Source organism: Chrysemys picta, chromosome 3 (genome assembly GCF_011386835.1).
Source record: "Chrysemys picta bellii isolate R12L10 chromosome 3, ASM1138683v2, whole genome shotgun sequence".
In the NCBI taxonomy this organism is placed as follows: domain Eukaryota; kingdom Metazoa; phylum Chordata; order Testudines; family Emydidae; genus Chrysemys; species Chrysemys picta.
In genome coordinates, this window is record NC_088793.1 from 12,578,382 (window position 1) to 12,597,430 (window position 19,049).

Below are 19,049 nucleotides of genomic sequence, written 5' to 3' on the forward strand. Positions count from 1 at the left end.
GCACAGGGCAAGGTCTGGACACTCAGGCTCTAGAGAAGTGATCTCATGATGGGGAGGTGTGGGAGGCGAGGGGAGCAGAGAGAGGGTCGACAGGCCGTGGAGAATTGATGTGGGCGTTACAAACCCTGCAGCCAAACTGGGACTGAACCCCACTCCTCTGACAACAACACAAACCAAATGGCTTTGTCAAAGGACCAAGGAAAAGGTCACGATTTATCCATGTGAGCTCACTGAAATGTATAGATATGTATGTCCCCTGGTCTAGGAACACCCCTGGGTGGATTTTACATATGGCAGTGACCGTTTGTTTTATTTATATGTAGTTAAGATAACAGAAGGAAGGGATTGTTATGGAAAAGAAATAGCAAAACAGCCCCTGTGTGGAATCAAAATATTCACAGGCATGTTTGCAATACACCACAACCAGCAGCTACTTTTATTGAAAAAAGAAGAACAAGCTATTGGGTGGGACACAAGGGCTCCCTTGTGGATTTTTTCCAGCTTGCGAGATTCTTTGCAGCCCAGATGAAAAGCATCCAAGGATTTTAGAAGCAAGGCGTCCTCTGCCAGATTCTGAGAGATCCTGCATTGACAATCTCTGCTGCCATCACTCACTCTCTCTCTATTGCAAAAAGGGAAGAAACTCTCACTTTCTATGTTTATAGCCATTAAAAAAAGGACAATGTAACATTACATTTCAAATTCAAGGTAGAGCAGGAACTTCCCCATCATTTAATAGTGTGTGCAGATGTAACTCCAACAGACCTTGATTGACATCGGTCGGGATTGAACCTGGAGCCTCTGGAGTTTAATGCATGAGCTTCTACAGTATGAGCTAAAAGCCAACTTCCTCTTATTTAAGGTTGTAGAACAGATTCAGTCTATCTATTATATTTAAACATGTGTACTGGCTGGCTTCTGAAGTAAATATGCTGGACTTCTGAACGTGGCTCTCCCCTCCCTCTGCCCCTAACTCTCCCGTAAAGGAGTCACATTCTCATTTCCTTACAAAACTCCTTCCTATTAACATTCTACACAGTTTAAGTGACAACCAAAAAAAAAAATAAATAAATAAAGTCGCTGGGTGATTAAAAAGAGAATCCCGGCAAATTACCGGTAAGTATAAAAACGGCTAGAAATATGATGTACAATATCATAGAAATGTCCATCAAACTTTTAAAAAAAGTTGAAATTTGAAATTCCATTGAGCGAATTAATCAAAAATGTGAATTTTAAAAATATTGACTATCTCTATGATATATAGAAAAATAAAACCAAAAATATGTAAGATGTAGAATAATGTGACTCACGTCCGTGTTTACTTTTCCTTTCAAACACACTTTTGTCCATAGCTAAAACTAAAATAATAAATATTTACTTAGAGGATAAATAAGTTATTCTTAAAGAATGCCTGGACTATTCTGTCTTCCAGCTCACGTAAGCCTAATAGCTTGACCCTATTCAGATGGTACTTCCCTATCTGATGATAATCTCTGTACATATTCAGGTTTCAGAGTAACAGCCGTGTTAGTCTGTATCCGCAAAAAGAACAGGAGTACTTGTGGCACCTTAGAAACTAACATATTTATTTCAGCATAAGCTTTCGTGGGCTACAGCTCAATTCTTCGGATGCATAGAATGGAACACACAGACAGAAGATATTTATACCTACAGAGAACATGAAAAGGTGGATTCAATTATCACTTCAAAGGGTATCCCTACTTCTGATATTTCATTTTAACTGATTGGCCTCTTACAGTTGGTATGGGTACTTCCACCTTTTCATGTTCTCTGTACGTATAAATATCTTCTGTCTGTTCTTTTTGTACATATTCAGTGAAGCAGCCATGTGTGTAGCAGTGCAGTTGTTAGCACAGAGCTCCTATCTTCACCTCTCCTGCCTCAAAACTGCCTATATGGCAATTTAGGATTGGTCTACACTAGGAAATTTAGTTGGTGTAACTATGTAGCTCAGGAGTATGAAAAATACACACCCCTGAGTGACACAATGAAACCGACCTAACCCCTGGTGAAGACAGCGCTAGGTTGATAGGTGCATTCTCCATTGATGCACCTACCACCTCTCGGGGAGCTGCAGCGCCTACACAGATGGGAGAACCCCTCCCGTCGGGGAAGGTAACATCTTCACTGAAGCGCTTTGGCTCAGCTGCAGCAGTGTTGCTGTGCCACTGTAGCCGTTTGGGTGTAGAGAAGAAGCCCAAACTGTCTCGGAAAACCTCTCACCCCTCCCAACTTCCTCTCTCAGTCCTGTCCCTGCTGTGACATTAATTTGAGCATGCTGGGCACCTTGTACAAGACTAAGGGGAGATCCAGCAGCTAACAATAAGAACACACATAGAATTGGCTGCAGAGAAGCAATGAGACCAAGTTAACTTAACTTTATGAAACATGTTAAAACCAGTAAAAAGAAATTCTGAGCAATGCTAGTATTGAAGTCACTAAGGTTTGTAATTGCTCTAGATTTCTTAAAGGAGAAATGCAAAAGCACCGAGTATGTACTGAGCTACCATAAAGACTGAAAGTAGCATCAATCCTTAAAGGCACTAGTGCTTATTGAATTGTATTGCAGAGTGAGCATATCTGATAATATACATGCATGACCCACTGGTCAGCGTGTGTTATGAATTAACCTCAGTGGAGGCTGTGAGTCGGTTACAGGCTCCATCTAGAGACTGGAGCTTTTGTTCAACCTGACGGCACTTGAGCATTTAGCTCTGGAGGGTTCTGGTTCAAACCACAGAGTACTGGTCCCAGAAGGCATGACAGCCTTCACACGTGTGCTCAAAAGTGCCTCTTTCCCACAAAAACCCACAGGAGCAATTTTATCCTCAACACGGCTCCTCATGTTTGCAGCATCTGGACCCAGATGTTCTTTAACACATGTCCAAGAATGCTGCAAAGCACCTGGTTGTCTGAAATCCTCAAATGTTCATCACTGTGTTCATTTCCAGTTTTTCACACTGTGTCATTCTGGATGGACTGTGCAGTGAGGTCCAGGTCACAAATGAGTTTAATTGTTCTTCCATTTTTGAGTGGAATGATTTAAAAATAGCATTTTTTCTATGGGAAAATCATGATTATATCCATACTGTGTGGGTGCAGCGTACCTTCTCATCATCAGACTTGGCCAGTGCCTCCATTTCTCCTGTTGGCTTGGTGGTTTAGCGCCCCTCCCTCCTCCTCTCCCCGCCCCCCCGCTCACACTGAACCAAAATATCCACGACCTGGGGCAAAATAACATTAAAATAAAAACACAAAACCCTCTGCGCTAGAGATGCTTCCTTGGGGGCTGAGTGACCATTTCTTCTCCTCGGCTGCTTCCATTTAGGGCTCCCAAATTCTCCTCTACTCAGCTCGTCTCTAAGCTTATCTCAGTTTGCTTTTACAGGCTTCATTTTTAAGCCATTTCTTTTTGTCAACTCAGCCTCCCTGCTCCTTTTCTTGCCAGAGAGACTCACAGCCGGTCCTACAAACTCCTCTCAGTCTGAGGACAGGAGGCCTTTCAAATGCAGAGATGATATCCACAAAGGAGACTTTACCAAAAAAGGACAAGTATGTAAAAAGAAGGCATTATAATGGAATGAGACTGGCAGCTTTCCTTATGGTGAATGCTACCAAGAAAATTCCATGCTTCAATGTGTCCTCGGGTAGTTATTGAAATTAGGATCCTTCTGTCAATGACTGAAAGGGTGACATAACATTTTTGAAAGGCTTAAAATATAAGTGTAAATCAGAAGCCGTGTTGCTGGTTATTCTAAATATTTTATGTCAGATTTGATCATTTTATACTAGGATACGACACACACACACCCTTAAACATAGCTCCAAACTTGTATATGTTTCTTTTTGGTAAATTAAGCATTACTGTTGTAAAGAGCAGCCATTTTGATCTCATAAGTGCTGCACAATGATACGAAGGAGACGCATCCCCCATACTCTCTCCTGGGAAATATACTTTAGTCCTTCCCCGTTGTTTTCCATATTCCTAAATGAAACAATGATGTAAACGGACGCCAGACTGGCCAGAGACATTGTCTGTATGATGCCATGTTGGCAAGCCAGAGAGGCTTCAAAATGGGTGGTGGAGAGTAACTGCAATACATGAGCAATACATGGCTCACATGGACCACTGAGCACTGTGGAGACTCTGGGCTGCTCTGGGTTGTGGACAGACCATAGGCAGCCTGAGTAAAGCAGCTATACAATTACTCTCACTCTAACATGTAAACCCCAGATAGTCCATTATCATGGCAGCACAGAATTTTCCTTTGTCCCATGTCAGGGTTGTGCCATGTGCTCTCAGCCTCCAAGGTAATTAAACAGCAGCTATAGAAATTCGAGACACAAATATTTTCTTTACACAGTAATGTCTCCCTTGTGGCATCCTGAACTTACCCATCTTCTTCTACAGCAACTCTGCCCAAAACTACATCTTCCGATTTGTATGAAATGGGGGTAACATGGATTGCGGCAGAAGCCCCCAGCACGACGACAAGCAATGGAGTCACTGATGAACTGGGTGAATCCTGCACAAAGAAAAAGTGTCTTCATTTTCATTTACATATAAGTGTAAACAAGGGCTGTGATTGCAGCATGACGGGCATTTCTCATTAGCTGAATTTCCAATTCACTGAGACAAGGCCAAGTCAACCCAATTATCTTCCTGTGCCTGTGCCCAGTCAAAGGCTGCTCCTAAGAAATGAGCAGAGGGAGTTAATTGAGGAGATCTTCTGGCTTCCTGGCTGCAGGCTTCCGAACTGTAGCACTGAGCCTGGGAGTCCTTCCCAGCCCCACACCTGTACGGGATGGAAAGCAGGTAGCTGTCTGCATCACCAACTTCTAAGAGTGGGGCAGTGGTTTTGCTGCCGTGGTTTTGACTCTTTCTGATTCCAAACGCTGATGAACTAGGCAGTATCTAAATGCTGATTGGCTGAGCAGGGTTGAACCAGGGTCAGAACGCCAGATTGTCAGTGAGACTCGGCACAGACATTCTTGTGAAGACTCAGCACTTGGTAATACTGACTCAATGGCCAATTGACAGTCTTAGACATTCCAGACAGGCTGGTCCTTATGATCATGTGGCCCAAATGTCCTTTAGGATATTAATATTTGACGATTTTAAACTAGATTTTAGCTGTGCTTTCCTTAAAGTATCCACGGTGACATTCCCCAGGGTACAATCTGGACCACTGAACAGGCCTGTTCCCTCAGGTCTCCAACCTGCAGTGCTTCCTACACTGCTCCGCTGTGAAAGCAACCACTTCCGGTCCTGCTCATGCACAGCCCCTAGTATGGAAAGTCACTCCCAGTTGAATTAGAGGAAAACTTCCAGCAAGACACTCCTGAATTATCCTGCAGAGCAACACCAGCCAATTCCCAGTGCCAGCCTCATCCTCCAGAAATGTGCATCTTGTACTTATCAGTATCTTCCTGGGCTATACAAGCTCATAGAAAGTCTGTCATTTCATCTGAGGAAAAGGATATGCACAGACCCTTCTATCTCAAGTGAAGGTTCCCAAACTCTTCAATCCAAACACTTGAATCCCCTAGAACAAAGGGTATTTTCATTGGGTTAGGCCAGAAGAAGAGGACACAAGCTGAAAATGTCCAGTCTTTTTAATCTGTCCTCATACGGAAGCTGTTCCATACCCCTAATCCTTTTAGTTGTCATTGTCTGTAACTTTTCCAATACTAATATATCTTTTTTGAGTTGGGGTAACCACATCTGCACACCACATTCAGCATCTGCACACAACATTTAATTATCATGGATTTATAAAGAGGCATCCTGATATTTTTGGTCTTATTACCTATCCCTTTCCTAATGGTTCCTAACATTCTTTTAGTATTTTCTGTTAGTGCCGCTGTGCATTGAACAGATGTTTTCAGGGAACTCTCCACAATGATTCCAAGATCTCTTTTCTGAGTGGTAACAGCTAATTTAGACCCAATATTTTAAAAGTATAGTTGGTATTATGTTTTCCAAAGTGCATTATTTTGCATTTATCAACATTGAATTTCGTCTGACATTTTGTTGCCCAGTCACCCAGATTCATGAGACTCCACTGTAACTCTTAGCATTGTGCTTTGGACTTCACTATCTTCATCTACTGTTTACCCTTAGATTTAGATTTAGCTGTATGACTGTTAACTTGTTCCCAGCTTACCAAGTGATCCAAATCCCTTTCTATGAGTGACCTGTCCCTTAATTTTTGTCACTTGCTAACTTTATAGGTGATGATTGTATGTTTTTTTTTTTCAGGTCCTTTATAAAAAGTTTAACTAGTGTCGTGGCAAGAACCAATCCCTGTAGGACTCCACTAGGTAGAACATTGGTGATAGTATTATAGGTCATAGTTCAGCCAATCTGACTGGATCTTAATAGGAACATTAAAGACCCCTTTCTCACCCCAGGACTATTCTCCAGTGAAATGTGAAGTATCTGCTGAAAACCATACAACTCTTTTGAAAAAAAAGCTGAAAAAATTATGATACACAATTTTTAGAAATCTTAATACAGACTCACCATTGTCCTTCTATATTCTCCCTTCATGTCATTAAGATCTTACCTGGAGAGCTTTGCAGCACCAGGAAAAAGACAGCAAAGAGCAGGTATAGAATCTTCATGGCTGAAGTTTGCCTGGGAGCTCAGTGTTGCTGGAGAGAAGACACTGCGAGATAGAGAGGAGATGGAGAGTCTCTATTTATGGGCTACCAGGGATTGTGAAATACTGATCTGTTGAAATCTTTTTTGAAGCTTGCCACATTTACTAAATTTCTGTTGCAATCGGTTTATAATTATCATCATGATTATAATTTATACAAGTATCAGAGGGTTAGCCGTGTTAGTCTGGATCTGTAAAAAGGAACAGAGAGTCCTGTGGCACCTTTAAGACTAACAAATGTATTGGACGCATCCGACGAAGTGGGCATTCACCCACGAAAGCTTATGCTCCAATAAATCTGTTAGTCTTAAAGGTGCCACAGGACTCTCCATTATAATTTATACAGCGTCATAAACATTCCTGGAGAATTTCAGGGAAACACAGTAGTCAAGTTCCTGCTTTGTGCAAGTTACAATATGAGTATTTACAACTAGCAAATATCTACTGCCTGATCGAAAGGTCTCTGAAAAAATGGAAAGCCCCCTATTAACTTGAAATGAGGGTCCTTTCGCAGAGAAGAATTTCAGAACACAACTATACCTGGGAAGCATTTATAGTAGGGCATGTGCACATTGTTTGTACAATATTTAATCAATATTTTACTTGTATTTAAGAAAATTTACTAACTTCATGCATTAAAACCCATTCCAAAGAGGTTAAAAATCCTTTTTAAGAGAGATTTATGAGAAATAAAGTGAATAACATTATAAATACTGTATGCCAGGAATCCATAGATTTTTTGCTGTGTATCTAAATTGAGGAATTTTACATTTTGTGATGGTACAAAACCATGAGGTTTCCCTTTCTTTTATCTCTCATAACAAGCATCAGCTTTAAGAGAACTATCTAAAGTGGAGACATAAAATGTTGATGCATCAAACATGGGGAAGCCAGTGGCATTTGCAGGTGCCAAGCACCTCTCAGGATTTGTCTAATTCTTTCCGAGAACAAGAAGTGATTGGGCTTAAACTGAAGCCAGGGAAATGGAAGAACATTTCTAAGGGTTCTATAGAGCTCTATGACACCTCCAAGTTCCCTGGGGGATTCATTCTAACCAGGGTTTAGAGTCTACAAAATACAACCTCCTGCACAAAGCTTCACAAAGCCCTTCATAGACCCCCTCCTATTCCCCTTCTTCCTCTTTCCCCCTATTTCCTCCCGTTTGGAAGCACCAAATAGAAAAGTTGAGGGGAGTGAATGAAGAATGAGAATCCATGGGGAGGAGGACATCCATAGGGCAACAGGGAGCTGTGACAGGGCAGTGAGCTGTCCCTCTCATCTCCCAGTCAGTGCCTCTATTTCAACTGTCTCTGTTGTTGGAAGGTGCTGGTTTTCTCACCTGCTACGTTCTCCACAGAGAAAGGACAAGGGGCACTGGATGTTTCTCTCCAGAGGGGGGACACATGGAGCGGACACGTCACCTTGATGGTCACCTCATGCCATTTATTTCCCTGCTATGTTCTTGCCATTCACGCAGAGAAGTTAGATAAAAACAGTTAGAGTCACAATTGATTATTGCTTTATTTTTTCCTCTACAATTTATAAATATACTGTTGTTAAGGGTATGAACTGTATGCTACTATTTTTAAGTTTTAAAGATGGTATTTGATTCTATTGATCTAGACAATCTTTGGAAAAAATTAAGAATTATGGGTATCGATCTAAGACATTTTGGAGGCTCTCCAGATTGCTGTGTGTCGGGTAAAGGCAATGGAGAATGTTTTCTCAGTGGCTTGGACAGAACACCAGGGATGCCTTCTAGTACCTCTTGTTATTAATTTATATATTCATGATACAGTCGATGTTATAAAGGAAAATTAATTTTCTCCACCACACATTAAAGGTAGACTTATCTCGGTGTTACTATATGCTGATGACATGGTTGTTTTATCGCAAACTCCATGAGGCATCTTCTGGCTGTTATCTCAATTTTCCTCTTATTTTAACTTCCAAGACCTGGTTCTCATTTATAATGAGACCAAGTCACGATTTCTGGGAAGAAGCATCCGCACATTGAGCGGAAGATCGGAGGCCACCCTGTAGAACAAGTCTCTGCTTTGACTTATTTGGGGATAAAGTTTCATGATTCAGGCAGCTGGTCCCCTTATCATAAAGACTTAAAACAAAAGGCCCTTAGCTCTGTTCAAGGGGTGCTGTGTTTTACCTGATCATACGGTGGGAGCAGAGTTGCCCCAGTGCTAAGAATTTTTAATACTAAAATAATATTGCAGATGCTCTATGAGCATGTCTACATCGTAAAAAAGGAAAAACTGGGGCTGTCCCATGGCAGCTGACTCAGGTTCGTGGGGTTCGGGCTGTGGTGGTTTCATTGCTGTGTAGACTTCTGGGTCAGGCTGCAGCCCAAGCTTTGGGACCGTCCCACCTCACAGAGTCCTAGAGCCCAGGCTGGAGCCCCAGTATCAGACATCTAACCAGCAGTGAAACAGCCCCACAGCCTGAGGCCACCCATGGGTGTCTAGTTGCTGTGTAGACATTCCCTCTGAGGTCACATTTGGATTAGGGGATTAGAGGATTAGAGGTCATCTATGCTGCTGTAGCTCTTGTAGGTAGACAAACCCTAAGCGTCTAGCCCTTAATACTCACAGGTCTGCTTCACTGGGTGAAAAACTAACCGTTATCAGGGGTACAGTTGTTCTACCTCATTGAACCTACTTGGGCTCCCATTAAGCATTGACTCCATTACAGAAGTTTGGAAATTTCCTTCAGTTTCCCTGGCTGCAGCTGTAGCCCCGTCACTTCTCATTCTCGTTATCAGTGATTATTCATGTAGTATACCACGTGATTTGTTTCTAATAAGAAAGCTGATATGCTCTGTTGATAGGTTGTGAAACCAATGGAAAGTGAAGCCCATTGAAATCTCATAAGTGCTATTTGGCCATTTTGCCTGATTAACCCTTCGACTGGCATTTCGAAGAGATCTCATAACATAGGTAGCCCATCCTTCTAAGTAGCAGATGAAGTGTAGAGAATAACCAGGTAAGGGTACAGAGAGGACAGCTGTTTTCTTTTACTGTGCCATTAATGTTGTAGCATGATGAGCTATGATCTCTCTCTCTATATATATGTTTTCTCTTCAATATTCACCAATCCCTACCAGACCCCACCAGACATATACCCCATCAATGATGACTTGTTTACATTTACATTTTGAGACCTACCAGTTAACCAGCTTTTAATCCATTTAATGTATGCCATGTTAGTTTTATATAATTCATTTTTTAACTACAAATGTCCAGTGGTACCAAATTAAATATTTTACAGATGACTAAGTATATTATATCAACAACATTATCTTCATAACCCAAACTGGTATTCTCATAAAATATATTAAGTTAGTTTGACCAGACCTTTTTTCCATAAACCCATTTGATTGGCATTAATTGTGTTACTTGCCTTTAATACTGTATTAATCCAGTCTGTATCAACTACTCCGTTATCTTTCCTGCGAATGATGTCAGACTGACAAGCCTATAATAACCCAGGGCTTTCTGTTCACTCGTTTTAAGTTCTGGCACAATAATAGCTTTCTACCAGTCTTCTGCAACTTCCCCAGTGTTCAAGACTTATTGAAAACCAACATTAATGGTTCAACCAGCTTCTCAGCCAACTTCTTTCAAATACACAACTTTCTCCAAAATACTCTCAGTACTCTTTCTAGTGAGATCACCTGGGTAATGAAACTTCCTCAAACTTCAGGGTTCTGTTTTCCTATATTGTTCTATATTTTTATATATAGTTTCTAAAATGGACATTATGCTGCCAATCAAGTCCCAGCTTGATCTTGTCTATCTGCTATGGACTTCTAGGAATAAAGCAAATAATACAGAAGAAACTGATAAAAGGTGAAATTACTTCACAAGTGAGTGAGAGTTTGTGGTTAGCTCCGCTAGCAACTGTTGCTGTTACTCAATCTAACTCCTCTGTGAGCCACAGATGCAACATCTGCTATTAGACATGTTTTAAGGGCTTAGCCCTAAGTTCTGTAAAGGATTCTTGCTCATCCCTGGACATATATGACACTATTAAAAATACTAATAACTTGGGACCAAACTCTATGTGTATGTGTGTGTATTACTTCTGCACCTTGTTCATATAGTATTGATTAATATTCTTAGTGAATGTTTTTTTATTTTTCCTATTTTTATGCATCCATCCCATTACAGAGATGTTTCAAATCCTTTGAAAATCACAGAATAAGCTTCATAATATTGAGGATACTTTGAGTCATGAATATACGTGTGTGGTGGGGGCATCATGTGGTGTATAAGAATTGAGTATTATTCTTTTAAACTATTGGGATCATGTAGCCATCAAAATTGTTTGAGCAGAAGTCTCCATGGAAAACCAGACCTAGTATTTTTGTGCCCAGTAATATACACAGTTCTGTGGAAGTAGCAGGGCCTGCCTGTTTTCCTGTAGCCTTTGTGTGTTGTAGAGAGCAAGGGCACAACAGGTCCCTCTAAAATGACTTTGACAATCTTTGCCATGACAAAGCCGGGATCTGAACATGACCATAGATGATGGAGATCCCCGCAAGTCAGCAGAGCTGGCTCCAGCAGAGCTCAGTCTTCATGCAGGGTTGGGCCCTGTCCTTCCCCCTGAAAATCCATCAGTTTCTCTGTGGATTGGGAGGGCAGCGGCCTCCATTGGCAGCCTGCTGAAGAGTGTAGATGGGTGCAACCTGGAGGCCTGAAGACAGAAGGGAGGGAGAGGCCATTGGGGCCCCTCTGAAAACGCCCCTGAGGTGTGAGGCAGGGGCGATTTGAGGTCTCGGGATTGGGAGTTAGAATAACATGAGGCGGGGTTGAACGAGAAGAAGGAGGGGTGTGATGAAGAGGAATGGGACATGTGATGGGATCAGCAGGGTCAGAGGCACATGGTGTGGAAAGTAGAGGGAATAGAGTTACATGGGGGGAGGATCTGGGAAACTGGGACATGTGGGGTGGGACTGGGGGGACTCAGAGGAACACGGAAGGAATTTGGGGTTTGAGGTCCACTGGCAGCAGACACCTCAGGGGGTTGAGAATGCTGCAGGCCTCACTCCCTGACATGGGCCATGTTGGCAATGACCAGGACCATTCTGTGAGGTGGAGTAGGGAGCCATTGTCTGAGTCAGGCAGTAGTTTGGGTGGAGTGAGGATGTGAGTGCTGGGGATTTGGGGGGTGCCAAACTGAGTTGAGCCCTTGTTTTTGGAATATATTGGGGAACTGGGGCTTGAAGTGTGTGTGTGTTGGGGGGGGGGGGGGGAGGGGAAGGGGCGATTGTTCTGAATAGGGAAATAGGTGCCAGGCATTAGAATTGGGAAATCAGATACTGATGGGAGCTCTTTGCATAAGGACTAGGTCTGTGCCATTTCCTGACTAGGCATAGAAGAGAGGGGGGATAGGAGGTAGTGAAGGGGATGGATTTGGTGGGTTTACTGGGAGGGAAGGGACATCCCCTGAAAACATGGAAACCCCATATTTGCCCTGGGCTTGCCAATAGGAGAACTTAAAACTAAACTTTACTTAGTCTCAAGCACTTACACACGTCCGCAACAGGTTAGTAAAACACCCCCAACCCTCGCTAATTACCAAAGCCGAGTGTGGCTCATGAGTGTCAGAGCGGCTGCCGGTGGGGAACAGAAGATGTATCCAGAAGGAGAGTCCAGTCCTGAAGAGTCCCATTACCGCAAACGTTTCCCCCTTATTTTATACATTAGTAACACAATGACATGTCCCTTAAACAAAACTTGGTAAGCAAGCAGTTTCAGTGGTCAAACAAGAGGTTTTCTTCTGATTATTGATTAACCAGGTGTGTTTTTTCCCCCGAGTTTGCAGTCTTGAGGCCCTAACAGACACATTCCTGAGGGCACATCCTGCTCTTCTAAAATGCAGGTATCAGCAACTTCAACCTAATTCTTATCAGGAAGGATGCAGGGTCAAGCTGCCCTTCCTCTGGCACCCAAAACCCCCTCCCCTCCTTCCTTGGATAAGCTAAGCCTGCTGACTTGGCTGCTTTTAGCAATAAGCAGTAGTGGGTTCAGGCACTTTACTGGTTTGCTGACATCTCCCCGTCCATCACTGCTTTACTGTATGGTAATTAGAGCAGCTTAGTTCTAGCAGGACAATGGTTCTATGCTTATAAAATTTGCACAGGACACCAAGCTGAGAGGAGTTGCAAGCACTTTGGAGGATGGGATTAGAATATAAAAGGACCTTGCTAAAATGAAGCATTGCTCTTAATAAAATATAGTGCAAAGTACTTCACTGAAGAAGGCAAAATTAAATGCCCAACTGTAAAATGGGGAATAACTGGCTATGTGGTTGTACTGCTGAAAAGGATCTAGGGGCTAAAGTGGATTACAACTTGAATATGAGTCAACAATGTGATGCAGTTGTAAAAAAGGTTAATATAACTCTGCGGTGTATTTACACAAGGATCATACATAAGACATTGGAGTTAATTGTCCTGCTATGCCCAGCACTAGCGAGGCCATATCTTGAGTGCTGTGTCCAATTCTGGGTGCCACACTTAAGGAAAGATGTGGCCAAATTGGAGAGAGCAACAAAAATGATCAAACGTTTAGAAAACATGACCTGGGAGGAAAGATGAAGATAGACAGAGGGGATGACCTAAAAACAGTCTTCAAATACGTAAAGGGCTGTGATAATACGGATGGTAATCAACTGTTTTCTAGGTCCACTGCAAGTAGGACAAGAAGTAATGAGCTTAATTTTCAGGAAGTGGGATTAGTTTAGATATTAGGAAAACTCTCTAACTAAATTAAACTCTGGAATAGGCTTCCAAGGGAGGTTGTGGAATCCCCGTCATTAGAGATATTTAAGAACAGGTGGGGCAAATACAGAGTCATACCATGTTGACCAAGGAATACAAGACGGGGGGACGATCAAGAAGTTGCTTACCTGAGCTAAACCAATAAATATTCGTTAGATGTCCCAAGATGTTTCCCACAAACCACTGTTGATGGAATTTCCCAGAGACAAAGTTGCAACTATTCCAACATTCAAATTGAGGTTGGACATTTCAAATCTGCACTAGAATCATGGGTCATTTTCTGATTGAGGTTCCTTTCAGCCCTATATTTCCATGATTCTAAAAGACTTTAAATAAAGACTCTCTCCAGACTTCAAAATTGACCTCTCTGTGGCAGAAACTGCCACATGGGAAAGGATACAGAGTCTTATCAAGTTGGCCAAGGAACACAACACAGGGAGGGCAATGAGAAGTGTCCTCCAGAAGTAAGTTGCTGACCTGAGATAAACCAATAAATGTTCGTTATATGTCCCAAGACGTTTTGCACAAACCACTGTGGCCTAACGTGTCCTATGCAAACTGGAATGACACAAGATGTTTTGCACAAAGATGATGGAATTTCCCAGAGACAAAGTTGCAATAATTCCAACGTTCAAATTGAAGTTGGACATTTCAAATCTTCAATAGAATCATGGGTCACTTTCTGATTGCCCCCTCACAGTTTTACCAAGTCCAAACCAAGCCTTCAGAATCTGTATAAAACAGGCTGTTTTGGTTAAATTGTCAGTCACTGAAGCAAAAATATGTGTCTGAGAGAGACAGCAAGTTGTGCAGTTATTATTTGGCTACTGAGAGTCCCCCTTGTTAGGCAACTGCTAAACTCACATCATGAAGTCAGATAATCCCCCTAATAACTCTTCCTTTAAAGTCCTATCTATGGAGATGCCTGTGAGATCCAGAAAGAGAAGAACACAGCTGTCATAACCCCTTGAGTCAATGAACTACCTGAATGATCTTTCTAACTATCTTCAGAAACCACTCAGGGCTCCAGTGAAGCTGTGCTGGGGAACCCGCCTTCCTGCCAGTTTTAATGGATAAGTAGCACTAATACATGTGATTTATTTGTCCAAATGAAAATGTGGTAATTTTAAAACTACCTGAGTTAAAATCAATGTACAGGATAATTCCAGTTATCCAAATTCCCTTTATCCAGACATACTAGTTATCCAAATGAACAGTGTGTGTCCCCTGTGGTGTTCTGTTAGTTAGTCACGTGGAAATTATCTACCATTATGGTTTTGGGAACTTCAATTTGGGAGGATTTCTGGAATTAGGGATGAGGACATCAAGAAAAGGGGGGAAGAATGAGGGAGAAGTTAGGGGAGGAGAGAAAAGATGAGACATGGAAGAGAGGGAATAGATAAGAAAAAATAGAGGGAAGATGAAGACTGAAGGGAGAAGTGTTCAGGGAGAGAAAGGAGAGGGGGAGACAGGAGAGCAGGGCAGGGAGTTGGGGAAGGAAGGGAGGCAGAGAGGAGGGTAAAGGAGAGAAAAGGAAAGAAGGAGGGAAGAGCACAGGGAATTTGGTCAGCTCTTTTATTAACATCCCCCTCGTGCTGACCCACAGACCCTGTATTTTTCACTTCATGCATCCGATGAAGTGGGTTCTAGCCCATGAAAGCTTATGCCCAAATAAATGTATTAGTCTCTAAGGTGCGACAAGGACTCCTCGTTTTTGCTCATAAAGACTAACACGGCTACCCCTCTGAAACCTGTCACAGAGCATGTATGTCTCTCACATCCCTTTCCCCCCCCAGGAGCCGACTTCGTACCTCAGTCTATGGAGACTCCTGTGTATCACTCTTGAGGTCTCTGCTTTTATTTGGTGATCAAGACAGCTGTTTTCACACCTATTGTATGGCCCTTCAGTCCAGGAAACTCTTACAGGTGATAGATGTACTCCATTGTGCTCCTTTCCAGATACAGAGCAGCAAAATTTATTGAACACGTCTGTCCTTTCTGTATCATTATTATTATTTTACCGTCTCCATGGAGTAATGGGCCCGTACCAGTGTTAGAATCTCTTTTGTTCCTGAAATACTTAAATAAAACCTCCTTGTTCTCCTTGGCCCTGCCACCAGGGAGTCTTCCCTGATCTCTTGGGGAATCTGCTGCATCACAAGCACAGTCTGCTGAACTTTATTGGTATTAAAACAAAGAGAATCACTGAAAGACCACAGCCTCTGCCTAGTTAAGGCTGTGATAAGCTAAAAGATTGTAGGGTCCAGGCACGAGATGCCCCCAATCCAAAAGGGGAAGCCAGGGTCCCATGCCTAATCCAGAAGGCTACCCCACTGTTGAACTCTTTGCACATACCCTGAACGCATAGACTCGAATGTGGGACCTGGCTGGAGGGCTGAGTCACTGAAGGGACAGATCATTGCAGGGAAAGGGGAGCACCTCGAAAGAAACCAACCTGCTGTCCCTCAGTCCCTCTCTTCTTCTTTGAGCTGTCGCCGAAGTGCCGCTGAAGAATGAAGAATGAAGTGGCGTGATTGAGCTGCTGCCGAAGTGCTGATCGGCTTTTTTTTTTTTTCCACCGCTTGGGGCAGCAGAAAACCTGGATCCGGCCCTGGTAGCCTGGAACCTTGTTACTACTGCAGCCTCTGCCTTGTCTCCCAGCACCACACTGTCCCTGGGCTATAGCTAAGGCTCCATCTCTAGATCCGCTCATAAGTGATTTCATCTCTAGTAAACACCGAGGAGAAATCATTGAATTGAATCTTTTCAACTCTGTCTTTAAACACCAGGGAGAAAAGGATCCATTAGTAACGAGAACTGTTTATACACTGTCCATACTACTCAACAGAAACAACTGTCCCAGGGGCTCCTGACTTTTTCATAGATTTGGCATCACTCCCTGCTCCTTAGTGAGTGACGTTACTGTTACCCATTCAACTAGGGCATGCTAAGAACAGTTCTGCTGCCGTTTCTTTATGCAATGAGGATGACAAGATTTCATTACCCCTGTGTTACCTGTCAATCCTGTGTTCTTGGGGAACCAGGGCACAGTACCCAGCCTGTCTGACACATGAAAGACCTTCCCCCCGCAGCCTCTGCTTGAACCAAAGCCAATCAGAAGAAAGACTCACAAAAAGCATCGAAAAGGCGGTGGGAGACACACCTAAACCCCTCCAGACACTGGTGACAGGATTAAGGAAACTCCCCTAGCCTCATTTGCATCGAAGATGGGACAGGGAGGCATCTCCATTAGCATACAGAATGGAGAACAGAGATTCCAAGGCAAGAACCGCACGGAACTCTGGGACCAGAAAAGCAGGAAAGCACTGCATGATGGGGGATCTCTGCTCCAGATATTAATGAACCCACGTCTGCACTCACCCAGCTCAGTGGGTATCAGACCAATTCTAGTAATGAATCCTTTATTGGTATCCAAAATACTGAAGCTGCCTAATTGCATTGCGAGCTCCCTGGAAGGAACACTGCCCATAGCCAGGAATGATCAGCTACTATTGTCTAGCCTGCATTCAACCCTTAGGTGATTTGTCACCCAAACCAGCTGTAAGCTGGGTCTGAATGAACTCTCCTCTGACACCTAGTGACAGACTGGTGGAAAAAGTCCTCAGGAACAGACTGTATTTGCATGAACACAAGACTGTGCCTAGGGGCTCAGCACCCAGATCTGTATTGTCAAACTGATCAGTTTTGACTGTTTGGGGTTAAAATTAACTTTAGTGTTGAATGGAAAGTTTATGAAATGTTTTTATCCTTAGTGTTTATGTAAAGGGAAGCAGAACTGTACTTAACAAGCCCAAACTAAGGGGTTTTCCCTAACTTGAACATCACTTGCTAAGTAGTGGGTAGTGATGCCAAATCAAAGTAAATGTTGGAGAGCCAATGGCAATGCTGGAACCTTTTAAAATGCAGAAGGAAGCTTTCCCTTGGTGTCTGTGGTTGTTCGACAGAGGGGGAGCTGAGCAAAGTCAGGGCTATGATCAGGGCCGGTTCCAGCTTTTTTGCCGCCCCAAGCGGCAAAGCAGGAAAAAAATAATAATAAAGCCACGATCGACGGCACTTTGGCGGCAGCTCTACCGCTCCGCTTCACTCTTCGTCGGCAATTCTGCGGTGGGTCCTTTGCTCTGAGAGGGACTGAGAGACCCGCCGCCTTTCCATTGGCCACCCCAAGCACCTGCTACCTTCGCTGGTGCCTGGAGCCGGCCCTGGCTATGTCTATGTTTTAAGCCAGCTATGAGAAATCATCAAATTGTACCTAGAATTACTGATTTGAAATCCCCAACTATGTAATTAATTTAGGAATGTTTAGAAAGACGTGATTAGGTTTATTTCTCTTTATTTTTTAAGGCTTGTGGACTCCTCTGTGCTAACCTCAGATGCTTTCGTTTGCTTGTATCCTTTAAGCTGAACCCCAAAGAATCTATTTGGGTGCTTACTTTTTGGAATTGCTCTTTTAAAGTCTCGCAATAGCCTAAGTTCCAGATGTATTTTCTTCCTATTAGTTTTTAATAAAATTTACCTTTTTAAAGAACCTTTTTAAAGAACAGGATTGGATTTTTGGTGTCCTAAGAGCTTTGTGCATGTTGTTTGATTAGCTGGTAGCAACAGCTAATTTCCTTTGTTTTCTTTCTCAGCTTTTCCCCGGAGGGCGGGAGAAAGGGCTTGAGGATACCCCACAGGGGAGGAATTCCCAAGTGTTCCTTCATTGGTCCAAGGAGGTTTTTTTTGCATTTGGGTGGTGGCAGCGTTTACCAAGCCAAGGTCAGAGAAAAGCTGCAACCTTGGGAGTTTAATACAAGTATCAGCACAGGTAGCCATGCAGGCCGATAATCGAAAAAGAGCACCAGCATGGACCATACGGGAGGTACTGGATCTGATTGCTATATGGGGAGAGGATTCAGTGCTAGCAGAACTGCGTTTGAAAAGACGAAATGCCAAAGCTTTTGAAAAAATCTCCAAGGGCATGACGGAGAGAGGCCACAATAGGGACTCAGATCAGTGCCGCGTGAAAGTCAAGGAGCTCAGACAAGCCTATCAAAAAACAAAGGAGGCAAATGGTTGCTCCGGGTCAGAGATGCAGACATGCCGCTTCTACGCCGAGCTGCATGCAATTCTAGGGGGGGCCGCTACCACTACCCCGCCTGTGACCGTGGATTCCGAGTCGGGGATAGTCTCATCAGCTACACCTGAGGATTCTGTGGATGGGGAAGAGGAGGAGCAGGAGGAGGAGGAGGAGGAGGAGGAGGAGGAGAAGGACGAGCTTGCAGAGAGCACCCAGCACTCTGTTCTCCCCAACAGCCAGGATCTTTTTCTCAGCCTGACTGAAGTACCCTCCCAACCCTTCCAAACCAGTATCCAAGACCATGACCCCATGGAAGGGACCTCAGGTGAGTTTACCTTTTAAAATATAAAACTTGTTTTAAAAGCAAGCATTTTTTAATGATTACTTTGCCCTGAGGACTTGGGATGCATTCGCGGCCAGTACAGCTACTGGAAAAGTCTGTTAACATGTTTGGGGATGGAGCGGAAATCCTCCAGGGACATCTCCA

The 19,049-nt window shown here is 43.2% G+C and overlaps 1 long non-coding RNA gene across 1 annotated transcript; it reads right to left on the reverse strand.

Moving 5' to 3' along the window:
• Positions 1-470: 470 nt before the first annotated feature.
• Positions 471-6,693, reverse strand: LOC135982153 (uncharacterized). The gene is made up of 3 exons (XR_010599344.1): positions 6,591-6,693; positions 4,417-4,547; positions 471-622 (listed from the first exon to the last, which is right to left on the reverse strand). It is a non-coding gene; the product is annotated as an uncharacterized LOC135982153 (long non-coding RNA).
• Between the last annotated feature and the right edge of the window lie 12,356 nt (positions 6,694-19,049).